Here is an 18,773-nt window from a genome sequence, read left to right on the forward strand (position 1 = left end):
TAATGTAAACAAAGGGCTTGGAAAAGTTGAACTTTCTTTTAAGGTATCTCTTAGGCAAAGTCTCTTTTAAGAAGTCTCTTCTCTCCCATGCCTGGGTGGCTCAGTTGGTTGAGCATCTGACTCTTGGTTTTTGGTCACGTCCTAATCTCAGGGTTGTGGGATCCACCCTTCTCCCCCATGGGGATCCGCACAGGCTTGTGCGCGTGCTCTCTCTCTCTCTCTCTCAAATGGGTAAATCTTTAAAATTTTTTCAAAAATTAAAAATTAAAACTGAAAAAATAAGTCTCTTCTCTCTTAAGAAGCTGAAAAGAATATAGGCTTCTAGACCAGAGAAATGTGGTATCTAGGAGGAGTTTATTGAATTTATTGACTAGCATTCTTTTTTTTTTTTTTAAGATTTTTATTTATTCATTTGACAGAGAAAGAGATAGCAAGAGAGGAAACACAAGCAGAGGGAGTGGTAGAGGAGGAAGCAGGCTTCCGGCTGAACAGGGAGCCCAATGCGGGGCTTGATCCCAGGACCCTGGGACCATGACCCAAGACAGAGGCAGCCACTTAATGACTGAGCCACCCCTTGACTAGCATTCTTGACTGTTTCTGGATATTTCAACTGTCTAAAATCGTAACAGTTTAATATTTCTATTATGTGGTACTTTTTTTTTTAAAGATATTTATTTATTCATTTGACAGACAGAGATCACAAGTAGGCAGAGAGGCAGGCAGAGAGAACGAAGCAGGCTCCCTGCTGAGCAGAAAGCCCGATGTGGGGCTCCATCCCAGGACCCCAGGATTATGACCTGAGCCAAAGGCAGAGGCTTTAACCCACTGAGCCACCCAGGCGCCCCTAATGTGGTACTTTTGAATATTAAGTTATATATAATTATATTTGATATAATTATATAATATATATTATATATTGTATGTCATATATATTTGGGACAATGCTTGAAGCCTAGTTATACATTTGATAAATATTGATATATATTAATTTTCTTTCCTCTTTGGGGATTTTTGTTTCCTTGACATGCTATTTCTCATTTATTTATTTTTGAAATATAATTAACATAGTGTTATATTAGTTTCAGGTGTAGGATATAATGATTCGGCAATTCTGAATATTACTCAGTGTTCATCATGCAAGGATACCCAAGCCCCTTTATCTATTTTGCCCCACCTATCTCCCCTCTGGCAACCACTAGTTTGTTCTCTGTATTTAAGAGTCTGGGGTTTTCCTTTGTTTCTCTTTTTTTTCTTTGTTCCTTTATTTTGTTTCTTAAACTCTGCATATGAGTGAAATCATAACATTTGTCTTTCTCTGACAGACTTATTTCACTTAACATTATACTCTCTAGCTCCACCTTTGTTGCAAATGGCAAGATTGCATTCTTTTTTATGGCTGAGTTATATTCCAGTGTGTATATATAACACATCTTCTTTATCCATTCATCTATTGATGGATACTTGGGTTGTTCCACATCTTAGCTATTATAACTAATGCTGTGATAAACATAGGGGTGCATATATCTTTTTGATTAGTGTTTTCACTTTCTTTGGGTGAGTACCCAGTAGTGGAATAACTGGACTATAGGGTAGTTCTGTTTTTAACATTCTTAGGAACCTTCACACTGTTTCTCACAGTAGCTGCACCAGTGTGCATTCCCACCAACAGTGCACCAGGGTTCCTTTCTCTCTACATCCTCAACTTGTTATTTCTTGCCTTTTTGATTCTGGGCATTCTGCCAGGTGTAAGGTCATATCTTATTATGGTTCTGATTTGCATTTTTCTGATGATTAACAATACTGAGCATCTTTTCACATGTCTGTTGTCCATTTATATTTCTTCTTTAGAAAAATGTCTATTCAGGTCCTCTGGCCATTTATTAATCAGATTATTGGATTTTTGGTATTGGCTTATATAAATTCTTTATATATTTAGGATATTAACCCCTTACCAGATATATCATTTGCAAATGTCTTCTGCCATTCAACAGGTTGCCTTTTTTTTTTTTTTTAAGATTTTATTTATTCATTTGACAGAGAGAGATCACAAGTAGATGGAGAGGCAGGCAGAGAGAGAGAGAGGGAAGCAGGCACCCTGCTGAGCAGAGAGCCCGATGCGGGACTCGATCCCAGGACCCTGAGATCATGACCTGAGCCGAAGGCAGCGGCTTAATCCACTGAGCCACCCAGGCGCCCCGCCTTTTTGTTTTGTTGATGATTTCCTTCACCACACAGAAGCTTTTGATTTTGGTGTAATCACAGTAATTTAGTTTTGCTTTTGTTTTTTCTTGCCCCAGGAGATACATCTAGAAAAATTTTTCTATGGCTGGTATCAAAGACATTACTGTCTGAACGCTCTTCTTTTTTTTTTCATGAACATATAATGTAATTATATTTGCTTCAGGGGTACAGGTCTGTGAATCATCAGTCTTACACAATTCACAACACTGTCCCCGAGAGGGCTCCAACCCCCCAACCTCCAACACCACCACTTAGCCTCTGAACTGATGTCCCTCAGTGGAGCAGACTTACAAAGTTCCAATTTTGTGCTCCACTGCTCTACTGCTTGCTGGGAGCCGGCCCCACCCCTGTGGTCTCTCTTCCAGTATATTGCCTTGGATTCACTTCTCTGCATGTCTTTCCAGAAAGTGGTCACTTTTCTGTTCCTAGAATTACTGCTCTTCTTCTCCGATCTCCTGTTGAGTTTGTGGGTGTTCAGAATGATTTGATATCTAACCGAATTCCTGGGACCCTAAGATATTTAGGTCCCCTACTCCTTTGCCATCTTACTCCTCCCTTGATGTGTGACATTTTTGTAAGCTTGTCAGTTGTGGACAATGGTTACAACTTTGATGAAATCGGAGTTCTGTGTAAATAAATAGGAGGTTGATGTGTTCAGGGCAAGGCACAGTCCATTTAAGGCACTGTTCTTACCATCTGTACCAAGATCAGGACCACTGTTGGAAGAACAAGCAGAGACTTGGGGCCAAGGATCTCCTCTAACACCCACAATGACGCTGTGTACTTGCAATAGAAAAAAAGTGACAAATGACAAATCAGAAGTAAGACAATGGCTGATGCCAGGAAATCCTGTGAGAAGGGATGGGGAAAGAGAGACTGTCCATGGAACATCATTCTGAGACTGTAAAAAAAAAAAATGTGGACAATTAGACAACCTTATTCCACCCAACAGAGCCACCTGAGACTGGGTTTTGCTTTGCTGAAACAAGTAATCTGAGATTAAGATTTAACCAATATTTATACGAATTGACCCAAAGATTCCTTCTCCTTTAAGGGTCACAATGGTGTTCCACATTGGGTAATTTGGAACTCAGCCCCACATCAGGGCCCTGTGTGATGAGGGATGGAACAGCTGTGCAGGGTGATGTCCCGGGCAAAACTGTGGTTTCTGGTGGGGGGGGGGGGTCTGTGGTGTGGAGCAGGGCTCCTGCCAATGCTTTGATGTACACGACTCCACCAGCTCTCCACTGCTGCTGGGCCATCCTGTCCAGGCCACACACTAGACCAGCTTCTGAGTGCGTATCCATGTACATATCCTTACTGGTGAGATGACCTCATTGCTCACCAGACTTCATACCCTTTCCTTAGGACCACCACAGGCCAGGACCCTTCCCTCTCACAATATGCTGTCCCATCCATTTTTCCTCCCCAACTCAACAGAGTTGATCAACAGAGTTATGACCACCTGTGCCATTCAGCATCCCCCAGCCCAGCCCATGTAGGGCCTGAGCTCTTACTCCCATTGTGGTCAAATCCCAATTCAGGATTCTCATTGAGTTAATTGCCTGATCTCATTGGCCACTCTGGCAAGGCCATGGCCAACTGCCAGACGATGCATAAGACAAAGAGGGAAGAAAGGTTTCTCACAGAAAACTCTGCCTCTCTCTGTGTGAGATGACTTTTTCTTCTGACCTCCTCCAAATGTAAGAGTCTGACCTGACAAAAATTAGGTGAGAAAAGGAAAAGAACTGATTTTTTCATGATTCATAATTGTAAGCCTATCTCTATTTGTTATAACCACATGGTTCTGATAAATAATTCAAATTGTTTAGAAGACTTACACAATGAAAAATAAAATCCTTCCCTCCCTGAATTGTTCTTAAACACAAGCACTTTCTGGGTCCTCCCTCCTTGCCCTGGTGTTTGCCTTGAGAAGCGAAGCACTGCATGATTGAGTTCCCAAGGCTCTAAGCCTGTTTTGCCCGGCGTTCTACTTCCTGGGTGTTGAAAACAAGCCCTAGGTCTGATGCCAACCTGGCACATTTTCTGAGCACACCCTAAAAGCACCTGACAGAGGGACAGCCAGCCAGGGCCAAAGCAGGTTTCGTCATCTAATAACCCCATACACACAACTTGCTGTCTTTCTTGTAATAGTTTTTACACCTTCGTTCTTCCCTATAGTTCTCTTTGGGCCTATTGCCTAGCTACCCAAACTTAGTAGAAATAACTCTGGGTACCCAAAGAAGGGAGCCTCAGAGAGCCCAAGAGCATCCAGCAACATTCAACTTCTCTCCCACCACCAGAGAGTCGTAGCTTTGGACCGAAAAAACAAGGGCAAGTGAAGACGGTCAGCTCAATATACCCAAAGAAGCGGTGCAGGGCTTGGAGGTCCTTGGTCCTCCCTTCCAGAAGATACTGGAAAGGAGATCCTGTTACCAGCTTTGTTCTCCCATTTCAAGAGTTCAGCACTCTAGAACATGAGAATTTCTTTTCTTGGCAACTAGGACTCTCCCCTTTCAGTTAAAGCCCATTTGTTTTGTTTGTTTAAACAAAGAATTAAAACCTGAGCAGTGGCCCCATAATGACCCTTCCTAACTTGATGTTGATAATTAATCCTCCCTTTGGACTCCAGCTTGGTTTTTAAAACATGGGATTGCTGTGTAAGTTTCTATGCACAAAGTTAGAGTGAGAAACTTAAGACAACAAAGTCAGAGATGGTTGCCCCGCGATAGACCTTCCCTGGATTGCCAGCCTTGAGCAAACTGGGGAGAAAGGGATTTGTTTTTGGTTTTTGTTTTTGATTTGGGGCACAGGGTGAAGGTTGTTGCTTTTAAGCAAAGAAGATTTATTAGCTCATACGTTTGGAAGAACAAGTATGAACCACGGGACTTTCAGACCATTAGTACTGCCCAGATTTCATTCCGGGTTGGCCTCAGGTTCTTCCAAGGGTCTGCAGTTGGCTCGTCCTCATCCCAGGCGGTCCAGGGGCTGGCACTGAGGTTACGAACCATGCAGCCCCAAGAGAACCACTGGGAGGAGGCAGAAGAGGTTCCTCAAAGGAGTGGGCTGGCATTGCCACGAGGGGAGGGGCCAGACATACTTGCAAAGTTTTACTATCTCCCCAGTTTGCAGATAGGGAAAGTGAGGCTCGGCAAGTCAGTTACCCCCTGCACCGAGCTCTCACCCTGTGTGCTGCCAGCAGGAATTACATTCCGGCTTTAGGAATGGGAAAAACTAAACCCACAGAGAGGAGGCAGATTTGTCTAAGCTAATGAGCCTCTGAACTGAACCCAGACCCTACAGTCAGGGTCGATGGTCTTTTAAGTAGATTTGGCAGTAGCCTGGTGTTCAGTTTGCAAGACTAAAGATAGCAAGATTAGTCTTTCCTGGTTGCTTAAGAAGAGGAGGGTTTGGATTGGGTGTTCCCATGCCTCGCCCTCCGCTGCCATTAACATGCTGAGTCAGGGCATTGTGTTTTTTGTTGTTTTTTTTTTTCTTTTTTCCCCATGGCCCTTTCCATCCAGTATCGATTGGATCCTCCCCAAAACCTTGCAAGGCTAAGACTTCTTTCTTTCAGATTAGAACGCTATTGGAACTTGATGCCTTTTTTTTTTTTTTTTTTTTTTGGATAAAACTTTTTAACTAAGTAAAGCAAACACTCAGTAAAGGGGGCAAATCTTACATTTACAGCTCAATGTTTTTTATTTCTGTTCTTACAAATGTTACCTACCTTTCTTTCTTTCTCTCTTTCTTTCTAAGATTTTATTTATTTATTTGACAGAGAGTGACACAGCAAGAGAAGGAACACAAGCAGAAGTGGGAGAAGAAAAAGCAGGCTTCCTGCCCAGCAGGGAGCCTGGTGTGAGGCTCGATCCCAGGACCCTGGGATCATGACCTGAGCTGAAGTCATATGCTTAACCAACTGAGCCACCTAGGCACCCCTCACATTTCTTTTTAAAAAAAGATTTAATTTATTTATTTAGAGAAAGAGAAAAAGAGCAAGAGAGAGTGAGAGGTGGGGAGGCGGTAGAGGGAGAGGGACAACCAGATTCCCCACTGAGTGTGGAGACTGCTGCGGGTCTCGATTCCACAACCCTGAGATCATGACCTGAGCGGAAACCCAGAGTCAGCTGCTTAACCAACTGAGCCACTCAGGTACCCCACACTTCTATTTTTAATAGAAAGCATTACTGAGGATAGCATAAAGAAAATGTTCAGTAAGTTTTAGTAAGTGTATAAAGTTGTGCAAGTACCCCTCCCTGTAGTTTTAGAATGCTTCCATTCCACACAAACCTCTTTGTTTCAGTCAAAGGCTGCTCCCACACCCCCAGCCCCAGGCCATCTCTGATCTGCTTTCTGTCACAGAGCATTCACTTCTCCAAGATAAAACTTGCATGAACCTACAGTGCCAAGGTAATAAATAACCCTGGGTCATCTTCCTGTGGCTTTCTCTTCCTGCAGAAAGGTCCGGTAAGACTTGCCCTCACAAGTGGGAGGCTGTCCTACCTTGAGCTTGTAGCTCCTTCTCTCAGTCGCGAATGAAAGAAATAAGATATCATAGACTCCACTAGGCAAAGCGAGAATGTCAAGGTCCTGTGAGGAAATCAGAAACTCCTAAGTCTGTTAAGGATGTTGAGGTCTAACCTTCAGAGAATAGGATTTAACGCAGAAGTGAGTTAGAAATCACTTAGGTATTTTATAAGGCAAGGTGCAAAGGACAGGAATTTGGAGATTGTTCCAGCCCTTGAGCATGAGTATTCTGGGCCCCCTGACGCAGAGCTTCCCAATCTGTGTGTCCTGATGGGTTACAGAAGCCAGGAATGAATGAGCCAAGTCCCTGGGGCAGTTAGAGCAATGGGTGATTTACCTCCAAGGCTTACAGATATGACCATTTCTTCTATTAGTCGTGAAAAACTGGTTGGGAAATTGCCCTGGGAAATGCTGATGGTGGACCCTGAGCTTCTAGCTTCCTGAGTTGAGCCAGCTCTCAACATCACCCCACTTTCCTACCTTGGATTCTGTGTTCATCACCTCGTCTCCTACAGACCTTTTTTTGTTTTCTTTTCTTTTTTCATCTCCAGGATTGTGGGTGTGTTGGCCAGCTACCAGGAACATTTTGATACTCCAGAATGTTATTTTGTTCTTACAAAGTAACAGGTGTCTCTGATATGTATGTATACACACATATATATGTCTCCTTTGTGTGTTTTGTTTCTTAGGTTTTTGAAGATATATTTATTTATTTGAGAGACAGTGTGTGAGCATGAGCAGGGGGAGGGGCAGAGAGAGGGAAAGAGAGAATCCAAGCAGACTCCATGCTGAGCAGGGAGACCGACATGGGGCTCAATCTCACAACCCTGAGATCATGACCTGAGCCAAAATCAAGTCTGATGCTTAAGTGACTGCGCCCCCAACCAGGCGTCCCTCCTTTCTGTGTTTTATTGTGGTAAAATATGCATAAAATTGACCTTTGTAACCATATTTAAGTGTCTGTTTCAACAGCACTAGCTGTATTTGCATTGTCATGTGACCACCAAACTGAAACTCTATACCCCTGGTAAAACCTGTCCTATTTTCTGTCTCCATGAATTTGCCCACTCTAGGTACCTCATACAAGTGGAATCATACAATATTTGTTCTTTTGTGTTTGTTTTCAAGGCTTACCCATGTTATAGCTTATGTCAGAATTTCCTTCTTTTTTATAGATGTCTCCTATATTTTTCATGAAAGGAAGTTTTTCCCTGTTATAATACCTCTGCAGGCACTTTATTGTATCTTAAGACCTGTAGAGCTGACACACAGACCCAGGGCTGATGATCCTACAAGATGCCACCATCTTTGACTGAGAATCCAGCTGGGGCCCTGTTCTTTCTGGCTTCTCTGATCACAACACTTTTCCCCTCCACAGTTAGCTCTCAGATTTATGTAAACGCTCTCTGCACAATTTGTATGTTCTATGTCATATTTAATTGTAAAACCCTTTTACCCTTCTAAGAGGAATTTCAGGTATCCAAACATATGTATGGATATATTAGGGAACAAAAGTCCTTCATGCTGAAACTGTACAACATAGAGATTGCTTCAGACATATGTTATGAGTGAAAAGTAACATTTACTAGGAATTTTCTATGGACCAGGCTCTCTTCCAGGTGCTCTACCTCCATTATGATATTTAATCCTTTCAACAACGTTCCAAGAGCCATATGATCATTTAAGATCATACAGAGGAACTCGAGGCCGAGAAGCCAGAGGATGAAGGTTTCCAGAGACAGGATCAGGACAAGGGTGAAAAGACTCATGCCAGGCTCAAGGTGACTTTCTTTTCCAGAGTTAAGAGTAAATAATTGTAAAATACAAGGCTTTAAAAAGATCTAGACACTGGTTGGGGAGAGATTATCCCATCTTGTTTCCTGGCCTCTGATAGCCCAAAGGAATCCAGTCTTGGGGGACATCTTTGCTCAGCCCAGGCTCCAGGTAAGACCGTTCTGACAAGCCAGGTTTGCCAGGCCAGTGGACCCAGAAGGGACCAGAGAGGCAATTCTCTTTTGCTTTCCTGGGAGTTGTGGGAGATAACTATGGCCATCCTGCTTAGGAAGTTGATGTGGCTCCATTTGCCCTGGCGGCATCCCCCAAGACCTGCCCAGTAGACTGGGGCTGGCTTCCTGGCTAGACTTCTAACTGTGTGAGATAGCAATCATTCCCAGAGGCAATTGACTTACTTCTCTCATCCCCACATTTTTTTTTTTAAGATTTTATTTATTTATTTGACAGAGATCGGAAGCAGGCTCCCTGCTGAGCAGAGAGCCTGATGTGGGGCTCGATCCCAGGACCCCAGGATCATGACCCAAACCGAAGGCAGAGGCTTTAACCCACTGAGCCACCCAGGCACCCCTCATCCCCACTTTCTATTAGCACTCCTCAGTGCTTTGAAATTGTCTTCCCATAGCCTCTTTTACTTATAATGATGCCAATAATTTAGCGGCTCGTGTTTTTGAGTACCGTCCTTTCGTCTAGCTTTGTGCTAGGCAAGTTTTACCTATGACTTAATCTTCACAACCACCCTAATAAGTAGGTCTCAGGGAAGTTAATGGAGTAAGTTGAGTGAGTGAAAGGAGTTTCCTCTGCCATTATAAGACTGGCTGTTGTGAATCTCACTAGCGGAGCGGAGGGGCAGGGGCAGGAAGGACCCGCACTGTTATTAGAGTGCATACCAAGGACGCTGGTACAGGCAAGAGGAGGTTGTGGGAGAACTTTCAAGTCCTGCTTTTAAGCTAGATCACCTCTTCACAGGGCTGAAATGCATACCAAGAAGTAGCCAATATTTCCCAAAAGTCTTAAGGCCTCTGTTGTCCCTTGACATTTGCGGAAGAATTCAATAATCTAGGTAATTTGATTGTTCTTCCTTTCATGACTTTGACGCTGAATTAAAAACTATAATTTAGTTGCATTTGTTATTCCCAGAAAGCATCAAAGAGAATAGCTTTGTGTAGTGATAAAGCATTCGGTCAAGGGCAAAACAAACCAAGAAAGGAATGTTGGGATTGGGAGACATGCTGGAATTCACTGAATCAGGAGATACCTCCAGAGACAGGTCCCCGGAATGGGTGGGGCAGCCCCAGTCCCTTCTAGGGAATGGAATTACAGAGGCTTTTTCTTGGGTAAGATTATACTCTATCCGAACAATTTCCAAAATCAAATTTTCTGTTTCATGGGGCATCTGTATCAACAAAAGGAAAAAGATTTGAAATGTGTGTCTCTCTGTACTCTAAAGATAGATATTTATTCTCACAAATGAATTGAACAAAAATTAAAAACCAGCTGCTTTCTGCCTCTTACTTCTCCGTGTGTGTGTGTGTGTGTGTGTGTGTGTGTGTGTGTGAATCCAGTGATGTGATTTAGGCACAATGCCTGGCACATAGCAGATCCTCGACACATTGCAGTGTTTCTCTTTCTTTCCAACCCTAGAGAAGTAGAGATTTTTGCTGATGACCCTGAAGCCATTATCTGCCTTCAGGTTTGCCAGATATGAGGTGCCAGGCCTTGATATCTGGAACAGTTTCATTCTGTAGCATTGCTGATCTTGGGCAGGGAAAACTCACTGCTCCCCAAGGCTGGCTCAGGCCCAGGGCACCTGGCTTCTTATGAGCCTCTCTGGGTCTGGCATGACAATTGAACCCTGCTCCCTGTAATTCAAACACAATTGAATTGTTTCTGAATTGCTCTGCAATTGCTCTGAAAAGTAAGATGGTGGGGAAGGGGTTCCTTTGATCTGGAGATGGAAAGATGAGATGAGATGTCCTCATCCTTGAATCCAAATGTCTGCAGGTTAGTAAATGCTCCCACAGCCAGCCCAACCACTGTAGAAATGCAGATCTTTCCCCTGACAGAAAAGAGATAGCACCCCCAGGCCAACAGTGCTCATTTGTCTTTTGCTAAAAGTAAATAATTAAGACGCACCGTTGAACTGGAACAGCAGCAGAAAATAACAGCCATGCCCAAGACTGCGGTTTTCTGAAGCACAGACTCCTGGCACCTAATCAGCTGTCCCCCGGAGCCTCGGTCCTCCATTCCAGGGTGGAAGGCTCCATCTGTAGAGGGCACCTGTGTCTGAACTACCCGTTCAGCTTATATGGTTTACCCGCACTACTCAGAGTGCGGCCCAGACCAGTAATATGGACAGCACCTGGAAGTGTGTTAGAAATGCAGTCTTAGGCCCTCCCTCAGGCCCACTGAATGAGAATCTGCATTTTAACCAGATCCTAGGTGATCTGGGTGCCCACTGACATTTTTGACCTGGCCTTGTATTATCACCTGTCTTTCCAAACAAACACAGTCTTGGCTCCCCATGGAGAATGCTATCCTCCCCAGGTGTGAGAATGTTCTATTGCCTTTCATCCCTTCCTTGTTGTCTACTACCATGGGAGCCATCAAACACTGACTTAATAAGAACAACTTCAAGGCCCTGCCTCTAACTCAAACAAAACAGATACAAAAGGCATTCAGAAGCAGGGCTGCTAATTTAGCAAATTAAAAATACAAGATGCCTGGTTACATTTGCATTTCCGAGAAGCAATGGCAAGTTTTTGGTACCAGTATGTCCCAAATGTTGCACGTGTCCTGTATTTTATCTGGCACCACTACTCAGGGGCCAAAGTCCTGGGTTGCCCTGACCACCTCCCACCTCCACCTCCGCCTGCTTTAGGTTTCAGACCCTCAATTGTTTCCAGTGGTAGTGGCTTTGGTTCATGGTTCAAGCCCCAGATCATGGGGTGATTCCTTTCTCCCACTGTGGGTAAGACGCAGGTGGTGAAAACAGCACAGATTTTGACATCAAGGCAGCCCCTTAATTCGGCAAGTTTTGTCTTCCTGAGCCTGTCTCCTTGCCGTACAGAGAGTGACTGGGGCAGAACACATCTGCTTATCCAACGTCCTTGGCTGTCTTCAGTTATCTCTTGATAACAGGTTCCTGGCAGGCAAGGCCCAGTTGTCCTTGAGTCTCTACCCTTGTCCAGGATCGACTCCAAGAACTGGATGTGAACAGCACTACTGATGCAGACCGGGGCCATCTTCCCATGGTGTGTATTAGTGGTGCTATGAATTCAGCTCTAGTTGGAGCAATTCCTGGGTTGCAAATTTAGCACCAGTTCCTTTGCTCAAGGTGCTTCCAAGCAAAATGCAGTTATTAGATGGTAGTTACGTTGCAACAATAGTGGCTTTTTGTTTAAGAGGAAACGAATTTAACTACCGCCAATGGACAAATTTTCATTTGGGTAGTTTCAATTGCATGTCTAAGGAAAACATGTTTGGGGTATTATGTATTCTGTGCATTCCACAAACACCATGTACTCTCCCCTGCCCCACCCCTTGAATTTCCACTTTGGTTGGCTCCTTTAAGCCCTCCTGCTGTCACCACTGGAGGTCTGCAGAGGGAAGAAGGTGCTTTCTGGTCAACCCATTGTTCTTTGCCAGGTGATAGCTTTGAGAGGGGAAGTTGAGTTTCTCTGTAACTTTTTCTTTTCCAAATGGGGAGAAACAAACCTGAAATTGATGTATCCACATTAGTTTTACTAGCTCTGTTATACAAGATCTATGTATATTTGATGACAGCTGAATAATCAAAAGTTAAAGAAGTACCAGCTTTATGAAGTGTGTTGCATCTAATGTTTACTTCAATTTTAACATCAAACCAGCAGCAAACTGCAGCCCCAGCTGTTTATGTTGTCCATGCAGTGTGGGCGTCTCACTGCAGTTAAGGAAATAGGACTTCACAATAATAAGAAAGAGAAGTTGGGATCTAGAAGTGCCATGAGCACCAGGCGATGTATGGAAGTGTTAGATTGCTGTATTGTACACCTGAAACTAATACAACACTGTATGTTGACTCTATTGGAATTAAAGTCAAAATGAAAAAAAATGACATAATCAGTTAAGATTTTGGTTTTGGGCTTTTACCTGGCTCTTTTTTTGTCAACACAGATATTTGTATCCATGCATTTGCATTGCTCATCATGACCAATGACTTCTGTGCCAGCAGGCCCCTTTGGCCCTCTGGATGGTTCCAAGTATGTTGGAGGGAGGGACAGAATCCAACAGTTAATCTAAAGTCACCTGGGGGTTGGCTTTTTTTTTTTTTTTTTTAGATTTTTTTTTTAAATTTATTCATTTGACAGAGAGAGATCACAAGTAGGCAGAGAGGCAGGCAGAGAGAGGAAGGGAAGCAGGCTCCCCGCTAAGCAGAGAGCCCATGCAGGGCTCACCTAGGACCCTGAGATCATGACCTGAGCTGAAGGCAGAGGCTTTAACCCACTGAGCCACCCAGGTGCCGCACCTGGGGACTGGCTTTAACAGAGGCACCGACTTGATCCTTGATGAGTTTCAAATTGTTGGCTTTCAAATTATAACCTTGTAGTGGAAGGAGGATATATTAAAAGAAACACTCTCTTCATTGGTGAAGCTGGTTGGCGCAGTCGGTTAAGCGGCTGACTCTTGATTTCCGCTGAGGTCATGCTCTCAGGGTCCTGGGATGGAGCACTGCATGGAGCTCTGTGCTCAGCACAGAGTCTGCTGGAAGAGCCTCTCCCCCTCTCCCCTCCCCTCCCATGTGTGCATGTGTACTCTCTCCAAAATAAATAAATCTGTAAGGTTTTACAGGCGAGATACACACGACACCAGGCGAGATAGGTGCAAGGCAAGGTTTATTAAAGGCGCCCTTGGGCGAGGTTCCGGAGAGGAGAGTCGGGGAAGTCACGCCCAGGATGGGGTCGAGTGGGTCTTTTATTTGGGTTAAGACAGAGCATAGCTTCACAGCCATATTAGGTAAGGTATTTGGTGATTGGAGGGTAGGGGGTGTCCTGATGTTCCTGTTTCCTGCTTAGGTATCCGTTTACTTATAGTGATGTGTGCTCAGCATACGTCCTTCCGGCGGGAGAGTCATGGGTAAAGGAAGAGGGCGGCCTGGAAGATGACGGCCTGGTAGCCATTTTTATTGTTCCTCCTGCATTCCCAGAGCCGCCCACCCAACAAAACCTTAAAAACAAACAAACAAACAAAACCCAAACCAAAACAAAACAAAACCCTCTTCATTGAAATGAATTTGGAATTTGTTGTTCCTGTTGTAAGAGAAAAGCTGGCTTTTGAACAGAACAGGCAGACATGATCAAACCAGGCCATTGTTTGCTTTTGCCTTAGTATGTCTCTAAAAATGTCAGAGGAAATTCTCTTTGTCAGTAATTTGATGACCTCCATGGTCATTTTGTAGCTTTTCTACTGGACTAAACTCCTACATTTCTGGAAATGACCAAACATTGAAATTAGGGATTCCAATGACCACTTGTCAGAATCCAGGCATACTAAACATCGATCCAAAACCTTCAGAACCATCCTGAATGAACCTAATTTTCTTAAAGAATTTGTTTCCCACCCCTCCCCCATAGACTGGAAAGTCTGAACTGTCCTAAACCACACTGTATACATGGCACAGTCTTACCATCCGCTGGCTGGAGCTCTCTCCTCGAAGCACATTCAGATTCAAAGCATGTCCTCACCTAACCCTCAGGAAACAGGGGCCACCTGGTCCAGGCTCTCATCCAAACTGTCATCTTCTGCACATGAAAACAAAGACCCAGGGAGGCTAAAGGATCTGCTCTCTGGATAAAGTCCTAAAGAGGAAAGCTGGAATCCCCAAGCACTAATCTGGTTTCAGTGTCAATGTTTTTATGGTTGGTGGCGTCTTGTAAACGTGTGGTTCATAGGTCAGCAGCATCAGCATCAGGGAGCTTCTTAGAATGCAAATATTTTTATTATTATTATTTTTAATGTTAGTAAAATACGTATAAAATTTACCATCATACTGGTTTCAAAGTGTACAGTCCAGGGCATTAAGCACATTCACATTGTGCAATCGTCACCACCGCCCATCTCCAGAACTCTCTTCATCTTGCAACACTGAAACTTCATACCCATCAAACAACTCCCTTTTCCCCTCTCTCTCCGGGCCCATAGCAGCCGCTGTCTCTATGCACCAGACTCTTCTAGGTATGTCGTGTGTGTGCAATCAGCCAGTCCCTGTCTTTTTGTGGCTGGTTTATTTCACTTAAGGTTCATCCAGGTTGTAGCATGAGTCAGAGTTTCCTTCCTTTTGGAGGCTCAGTGCTGTTCTATTGTATGTACACACTGTATTTTGTTTGTCCGTTCATCTCTTGTGGAACCTTGGGTGTTTCTACCTTTTTTGGCTTTTGTGAAGCAAGCTCCTATGTGAGCATGGGTGTCCAAGTATGTCTTCAAGACCCTGCTTTAATCCTTTTGAGTTTCTATCCAGAGGTGGGATTGCTGGGTCTCACCTGAGCACAACTCAATTGGAATCTCTCCTCACGGAGGCCCAGGATCTGTGCTTTCACAAGCTCTCCAGGTGATTGCCTTATACCCTGGAGCTGGAGCAAACAAGGCTCTGGAGGGCTCCTCGGGGTGGTGGGCTCGAGGGGGAAGAGAGGGGCTGGACTTCCTTGGGCAGGAGATTGGTTGCTCCCCTCCCGTCATGGTGCCACTAGGAACTGACTTTGCTGCTGGTCAGACGTGAGGTCTCACTACAGAGTCCTGAGGTAGGTGTCTTTAAGAGGGGACTTTGGATTCCGTCTCACTCCTCGAGGGCTCTAATTCATTGGAAAATAAGAGTGCAGAGTAGTAGGTGGGGCTTAAAACAAACAACAAAGAAGAGGTGAAAAAAAGAAGAAAAAACACTTGATTGCTTTGCTTTTAAGGAAAGAGAGGGAGGAAATTGAATGATAATAAAAGAACTGTAAGGACTGGCTGGAAAAGGGAGGATAGCTAACCTAACCGGAATGCCTGCAGGAACTTGGGGGGCAATGAACGAAGTGGGCTGGTGGGTGAAGGGTGTGTGTGAGTGACTGAGTGATGGGGGGTGCCCCCAGCGGCCTCACTAGACTGGTGGGTATGACTCAGCGACTCAGTTCTGGCCACTGCTGACCTGTCTGAACTTGCACTAATTGCTTCATTTTTCTGAAATTTTACAAAAGAAGCTTGATATCTGGGTGTGTGTGTGAAACCTCCCCATTTCCACTATTGGCTTCAATGTTTTAAAAATACTGGGCCAGTCACCAACAGACACATGAAAAAGTGTTCCATATCACTCGGCATCAGGGAAATACAAATCAAAACCACAATGGGAAATACAAATCAAAACCACAATGAGATATCACCTCACACCAGTCAGAATGGCTAAAATTAACAAGTCAGGAAATGACGGATGCTGGCGAGGATGCGGAGAAAGGGGAACCCTCCTACACTGTTGGTGGGAATGCAAGCTGGTGCAACCACTCTGGAAAACAGCATGGAGGTTCCTCAAAATGTTGAAAATAGAACTACCCTATGACCCAGCAATTGTACTGCTGGGTATTTACCCTAAAGATACAAGCATAGTGATCCGAAGGGGCACGTGCACCCGAATGTTTATAGCAGCCATGTCTACAATAGCCAAACTATGGAAAGAACCTAGATGTCCATCAACAGACGAATGGATAAAGAAGATGTGGTATATATACACAATGGAATACTATGCAGCCATCAAAAGAAATGAAATCTTGCCATTTGCGACGACGTGGATGGAACTAGAGGGTATCATGCTTAGCAAAATAAGTCAATCAGAGAAAGACAACTATCATATGATCTCCCTGATATGAAGGAGAGGAGATGCAACATGGGGGGTTAAGGGGGTAGGAGAAGAGTAAATGAAACAAGATGGGATTGGGAGGGAGACAAACCATAAGTGACTCTTAATCTCACAAAACAAACTGAGGGTTGATGGGGGGGAAGGGGGTTGGAAGAGGGGGGGTGGGGTTATGGACATTGGGGAGGGTATGTGCTATGGTGAGTGCTGTGAAGTGTGTAAACCTGGCGATTCACACACCTGTACCCCTGGGGATAAAAATATATTATATGTTTATTAAAAATAAAATTTAAAAAAAAGAAAAAGAAAAAAAAATACTGGGCCAGTCAAATAAAAGACCGAGACAGATATGAGCCCACAGATGGTCATTGAGAACCCATCATCTTTCTTCATCTTTTCACTAAAACTGGAAGGTAAAATAATGTGCTCAAGATAGCAGCCTCCAGTTCCCTGAGATAAACAGTTTAAACTCTCAAAGACCCAGATTCCTTGTCTGCAGGAGAATAAAGGTGCCAGATCAAAGGAGGGTTGTAAGGGTCAAAGCAATTAGCACAGTAGTTGCAATACAATGAGTTACTTAGTAAATCATAGCTAGTATAAATATTGTCAACATTCATTCATTTATTCAGTCATTCAGTTAAGAAATAGTTTTTAAGGCACACCTGGGTGGCTCAGTTGGTTAAGTGTCTGCCTGCTGCTCGGGTCATGATCTCAGAGTCCTGGGATCAAGTCCCACATTGGGCTCCTTGCTCAACAGTATGCCTGCTTCTGCCTCTGCCTGCTGTTCTCCCTGCTTGTGCTCGCTCTCTTGAGCTCTCCCTCTCTCTCTCTCTCTGACAAATGAATAAATAAAATCTTAAAAAAAAAACAAAAACGAGTTTTTAAATGCTCTCTGCTCTGCTTGATGTTGGGCTGGACAGATCATGGAGATCAAAGCAGACACAGTCTCTGATGTAATGATTCTTATAGACTAAGGGGGAAGACAGTCAAATCATTAAAAATAATAGTAATAACAGTGTGCTAAGTATGATGATGGTGATACAACAGGTTCCTATGGAAGCTGCCAGGCACTAGCAACCCGAATGAGTGGGATCAGGAAGTAGTTGCGTCTAAGCTAAAACCTCCAGCCCTATTAGGTCCATATATACAGGTTTTCAACTGGAGATGAATAGGTCTTTTCTGAGGATTATACCACCATTGTTTTTTGTTTTTTTATTTTTTTTTATTTTTTAAATTTATTTGACAGAGATTACAAGTAGGCAGAGAGGCAGGCAGAAAGAGGAGGGAAGCAGGCTGAGCAGAGAGCCCAACGTGGGGCTCGATCCCAGGACCCTGAGATCATGACCTAAGCCGAGGGCAGAGGCCTAACCCACTGAGCCACCCAGGCGCCCCACCATTGTAACTTCTCCTGGCCCCAGAGAGAGACTCCAGTCTTTCATCTTGCCAGGGCGGTCCTGCCATTGCCTAAAAGTCCACATGGCCAAATCTTAACACCACAGAACCTATGTTCCCTCCTCAGCTGGCTCTCCTGCCCAACTTTCTTCTAGCAAAATTATTCCACTTATCACCATTATCTTTGACTCCTTCCTCTCTTTATCAGCTTGTATGCAACTGGTTCAACAATAACAATGTTTTAGGTAATTGAAAGCTCACTTTATGCCCATCATAGAGGTGGGTGGGGGCTACATAGATCAATAAGATAATACACGCTAGCTCAATGAGCTAGTATTTGGCCAAGAATCCTTACATCAAGAAGTAACTTCTAAGTCAACTTGCAAGAGTGTTATAAAAGCAGGATGATGTGAAACATTTAACAATGGGTTCTAGGAAGGTCAGCAACTAACCAGAAGGGAACTCAGCCCTGAACAACCACTGTACTGAGTAGATATAACTTGGAATGAGACTTTAATAAGGGTTATTTAGGCCCATCTTAGCTGAAAGGGGAGACTCTCTCCAGGTGTCTTGGAGTCTCAATATTAGCATAAGAATAAAGGAGGGAGAGGACAAGCATTGAACAGATTAATTGGTATGTGTAAAAATAATTATTCGTTTGTATTCGTGCTGCTAGAATGTAGAGTAGGGGACTTAAATCATAGGGAGCCGCTGAAGGGCCTTAATCAGGAGTGCAGGTAGATCAGCTATGCATTATAAGGATGCCTTTTGTGCAGAAGGAGGCCGGTGAGGAGGGTGAGGGATCGCAGGGACATTTGGTTGCCTATCCTACTGGCATCCAGCAATTCTGTTCTGTCATCACCCTGTCGTGGGCTCAGGGCAAGTGGCCCCTTCTCAGTTCCATTAAAGAATTCTGGTTAATCTATAGACAATCCTGGTCACGTGTTTACATGCTGCC

This window comes from Lutra lutra, chromosome 6 (genome assembly GCF_902655055.1).
Source record: "Lutra lutra chromosome 6, mLutLut1.2, whole genome shotgun sequence".
NCBI lineage: Eukaryota > Metazoa > Chordata > Mammalia > Carnivora > Mustelidae > Lutra > Lutra lutra.